Consider the following 5,383-nt stretch of genomic DNA (forward strand, 5'->3'; position numbering starts at 1 on the left):
GCCAGGCACCAGTGGCAGGCGCTGGGGGCTGCCGCCTCCCAGGGCTTTGGCACAGGTTTCAGCCACGGCCTCCGGGGCTCGGCTGGGAGTTTTGGGGCAGCCGTGTCCCGCTGGGGCTCGAGGCCCGCAGGCCCTGGTGTCGTGACTCGCCACAAGGCAAAGGTTGGAAAGTGGTGGCTGCTCCCCTGTGGGCCCTCGAAGAGCCCCGTGGAGCGCATTGGGTGACACTGGGCGCGCAGGGCCTGATCCAGGGTACAGGGGGCTGATTCTGGGGTGCGGCGCCCAACCCCCATGTGTGGGGGCAGCGTGGGGCCTCGATCTGGGTGTGTGGGGGAGGGCGGAGGCAGCTCGGGGCCTGGCGCCCAGCGCCCAATGCAGCCTGGCACTACTCCAGTGGGACCGAAAGGTGAAGCTCTGCTAATATAAATAAAACCTGCCCTAAGCACCAGAGCTCTTGAAGACACACGTGCTGTGGGGGCTGGGACTGGCACTCAGTTGTTTGTTGGTCCTTGCTAGCGCTGCACCAGTCTCCTGACTGTTTACCTCAATGGAGCAGGGCAATGTTAGCTTAACACAGGTTAAATAATATGATCTGGAGATACTCCTGGCTGGAAGAGTCCTTAACTGCTGTGCTATAGTGGCACTGAGCATGTGTTTTATTGCCATTTGAGGTGCAGTGAACACGTGCTCCATGTAATACATACTGCCGTTTTACTGCTACATGTAATATGTGACAAGACCCTAACACGGTGTGTAGGTTGCTGATTGTCAACCTCAGTCTTGGCACTGCGCAGGAGCCAGTTCAACAGTGTGGTGCTGGGCTGGGATCAATGAGCTGGGCTCCTATTATCCCCCTGGAGTGGTGGGATGATAGACGAATGCATTATTTAATCGGATCTAGAGACACTCCTCCAGCAAAATATCCTAACTTTGCTACCATATGATCGTACTTAGCACTACTGCTTGGATGCGCTGCTGCTTCATCGGCGACCGAAAAGATGGGATGGAGTGCACCCTCAGCAAGTTTGCAGGTGACCCCAAGCTGGGGGGAGTAGTAGATACGCTGAAAGGTAGGGCTAGGATTCAGAGTGACCTAGACAAATTGGAGGATTGGGCCTAAAGAAATCTCATGAGGTTCAACAGGGACAAGTGCAAAGTCCTGCACTTCAGATGGAGCAATCCCATGCACCGGGACAGGCTGGGGGCTGACTGGTTGGGCAGCAGCTCTGCAGAAAAGGACCTGGGGTTACAGTGGATAATAAGCTGAATATGAGCCAGCACTGTGCCCTTGTTATCAAGAAGACTAATAGCATACTGGACTGCATTGGTAGGTGTGTTGCCAATAGGTCAAGGGAAGCGATTATTCCCCTCTATTCAGCAGTGGTGAGGCCTCATCTGGAGTGACATAAAACAAGACTTTAGCATACAACACCTCGCCTTGCCTTCTGCCTGACTTCAGACTAATGTAGCTAGCTGCCTTTTGCTACTGGAGCTGGGTGGCTTGTGAAACTAATCAAGGGCTTCTCACAAAGTCAGTAGCTACTACCAGGAACAGAGGACATCAAAATCAGGAAAACCCTTCACTCCCCAGTGAAAGAATGATGTAGCTGAAACTTGAAGCCTGGAGCCAGGGTTCCTATTCCTCCATGCTTTACCCGCCAGCAGGACTCCACTTTGTGCAGTTTGCTACTCAAAAGTGAATACAGAGGCAATTTGCAAAAGGACCCAGGGATCAGTAGTTTTCAGAAGTCCTAAGAAGAGCAGTGCAATAGCAAAGTCTCATTGTAGACAGTAAAAAGGATGATTACATGTGGATAACTTGAAGTCAAGCCAGACTAATAGAAAAACTATTTGGGAATTTCCAAACAAATCGTGTGTATATGACACATCACATACTGCACATGCTGCCATAGAAATCACTGGTAAAATGCTAACCAATTTCAAAGGAACAGCATTTGATTGCAACAGATTTCTGAGTCCAGGGCTGCGTCTGCTGCAAGTGGTGAGTCAGGTGTTCACAGAAACTGCTTCTGCCATAGTCATCTCAGTTGCTAGTACACAATTAAAAGGCTAGGGCTTTGTATACAGATTGCTACCTTATACCCTGTGTTATGCCACATCATAGTTGTCCAATGTACAGAAATCCACCATGGAGTAGGTTTAATTTGTGAAAGGTCTGAACTACTTTTGTATAAAGCCCTTTTCTCTAATGTGTTGTGAGACACCTGCACTACCTGTCTCTAATCTCATACTCATGATTTTAAACTGTTTGTGTTCTGCACCAGCAAAACCTGACTTACTAACAGAAGAGCGTGTCCTCGTGTGAGATATCTGACTGACAATACGTTCTAAACTGAGTACTGAAATAAACTCCCTTAAGCTCACTCAGTTTGTATATCTGAATAATAACTCTAATAATGCTAGCTTGTATGAGTACAAGTTACTGCTGCTCAAAACAACTGTTGTCCAGTGTTAGAATCCTTGTTTATCACGTGGGAGACCTGGCTTTGATTGCAGAACACACATATGACAACAGCCATCAAGGCACCGAATGTCTGAACTGGGTCTGGCCTTTGCATACTGTCTATGGTCTAAAGTGGAGATGGAAGGTCTGGGCAGCCTCCACTCCTCCGTACTCCTGCCTAGGCATACGTGTGAAAGGTCCTGGTGACCTCTCACACATACCATGATACAGAAGGATCGATGGTTGCCTACTGCTGCTAGACAGTAAAACTGTTCAAATGCATGTTAGTATCGCTGCTGCTAACAAGTATCCCATATCTGAAAGTGGATGGGGAATATTCCTTCTGGGGGAAAAAACCCCACAAGGTGTCTTAGCCTCACTTGAATTATTATATTTAGGAAACAGCATAACTAAAACCGTGAAATCCAGCTGGATGCAGGTATGCAATAAGTTGCACACGAAGTTTTTGTGAGGGTTAAAAGTACTCCTAAAAATATTATTTGTTACAATCTTCATATTTCCCCAAGCAGGAAGCAATTGTGACCACATGAAACCTGAGATCCTACTCCTACCTTTGTTTCAAGGTCATTTCCATCATCACAGTTCCTCACAGGAGGTGAGAGGCTCTATGCCAGCTATGAACTGACTGTCCAGAGGAGTTTTCCATCTATTGACTCCTCTGTGAAATCCTATGAAATATGAACTTTCATTTCTATCCAGGAGAACTTTGACAATCCTTTCTCCAATGCCCGATGAAGGGTGTTGGTGCCCAAAAGTTTGCAATTAAAGAATTTTTTTTGCAAAAATCTTGTTGGTTTAATAAAAGGTATCAACTCTACTATGAGTCCTGATTGCCTTTATTTGATACAAAGGTCATAACTGCATTATGTTACATGCCCCCTCCCCCCTACAACCCTTCCCCCATCCCTTCCCCTGCTCTCTCCAAGGCCAAAAGTCAGCAGCAAAGTGACAGCTTGGTAAGTGTTTTACATAGCCTTTTGAATCAGACATTGAGTTCTACCAGCTCTATATTTCTTTCAAACTCAAGTCTGGAAACGAACATCAAAATGCTTTCACTTCTCAACTTGAACCTATTTTGAACCCAGACCTTTAAACTGGCCATTGTCATTCCAGAAGACTGATGTCACTCAACTTTAAAGTTATGGAACAAGAAAGACACTGGAAAGAGAAGGTGGAGTGGACCAGTTTTCGAAGGAAGTAATCCTTTCCACAGATAAGTACAAGATCCCAAATCAGAAAGACTCAGACTTTGAGCAAATTCTGACTAGGAGCAGGATCTCAATTTTGTGTCCTGGACCCTCTTCAAGCAGACTGAAGAACTAACTGGAAAGCTTTGCTGGTTTGGAATGAAATGGGTGTGTATTGCATTTTCCTTTGATCTTTGCATTCATTAAAAAGACCCTCACATACTGTTTAAATTCAAGCTGTGTGGATGCGATTAGTCACTGCATGAATAGCTGGGTGTTTCCATGTACTTATTAACAGTGTTGTGGCTGTAATTTTGGATGAGAGTAAGTTAAATATTTATATACAATTTATTAAAGTTTCGCTGGTTCATGTCAAATGAAACCCCCTCTTCTGTGCCACACCAGATCTCATACCCCATCAATGGAGAATTATACTGTAACAGAATTTCCAGTTGTTGTCTATGTATTCACACAGATCAATTGTCCTTCTAGAAATCATCCATTGCAGCTTTGGATCAAGGACACTGACCTCAATTTAAAACACACACACACATGCACGCACGCATGCACACACACCCATACCCACACACACGCACTTCCACAGACTGATCTGTCAGACTCACTATAAAACTTACTTTCCATTTGAAAACTGCTTCTAGCAGGTTTGTCTGACTAATTCAGCAGGCACGTATCTGCAGGGGTGAGGTCATCCTCTGTGTCTTGTTGTAACAATACTCAGATTTCTGAAACTTTTACAAAAAAAAAGGAACCTGTGCTGAACATTGCAGTTGATATCATTCAGGTTACTATCCCTTTATAGGCTTTTTTACTAAGTGAAAAAATAAATAGGTCCATCAGGAATTCTTTTTGTATTTAACCAAGAAGCCTGCTTCACAGCCTGCTGTGCTGCTTAAGAGACTGGAATCCCCGAAGGAACTTAATAATGAAATCTTCAGCCTGAGATATCCAGGCTCTTTGTACGATGCATGGGAGAGTCAGGACCCTAGAAATCAGCAAGCTGAGAGGGGAGCCACTTAAGAAGAGGAGTGGGGTTTAAGCCCAAGGGCTCAAAGGGATTTCAGCACCCATCCCCCTCTAGAGTCTCAGCTTTCTCACAAAGCACACTTCTGGGCACCAGTGTATTGTAGCCAAAAGCTCAGTAGTTAGAGCATTCGCCTGGTAGGTGGAGATCTATTTTGAGATCCCCTTTCATCCAAATTTGAAGCATGGACCTTAACCTAGCTCTCCCACTTTGCAGAGAAGTCCCTTAACTATGAGGCTGATGGGTAGCATAGAGGGTCTTGCTTGTCCTAGCTCTATCCAACTGAGCGATTCCACTTGTTCATGTATGCACTACGTCTGTGAGAAAAGATCAGGAGCCTGAATCAACAGTTTCTGCATTAGGGCACTTGTATGGGATGTGGGACAGTCAAGTTTGAATTTCCTTCTTCAGTTATTTACACTAAGAACAGCTCCATCAGGAGACACTTGGATTCACCCTGAAACACCATCTGGGAGACCATGATTCAGTTTGTTACTCTAAATCAGCCAAAATGCATAGTTAAGCCTCAATCTGACACTTCCCAGGCAATGACTGTAGCCACTGCACTGTTAAGACAAACTTACTGTGGGCCCTCAGAAGTCTTAACCCTTCTAGCGTGCCCACATCCCCCCACATCTTAGTGTCATCAGCAAATTTGAACAGGGTGCT

Source organism: Gavialis gangeticus, unplaced genomic scaffold, assembly GCF_001723915.1.
Source record: "Gavialis gangeticus isolate Ggan-Ray unplaced genomic scaffold, GavGan_comp1, whole genome shotgun sequence".
NCBI lineage: Eukaryota > Metazoa > Chordata > Crocodylia > Gavialidae > Gavialis > Gavialis gangeticus.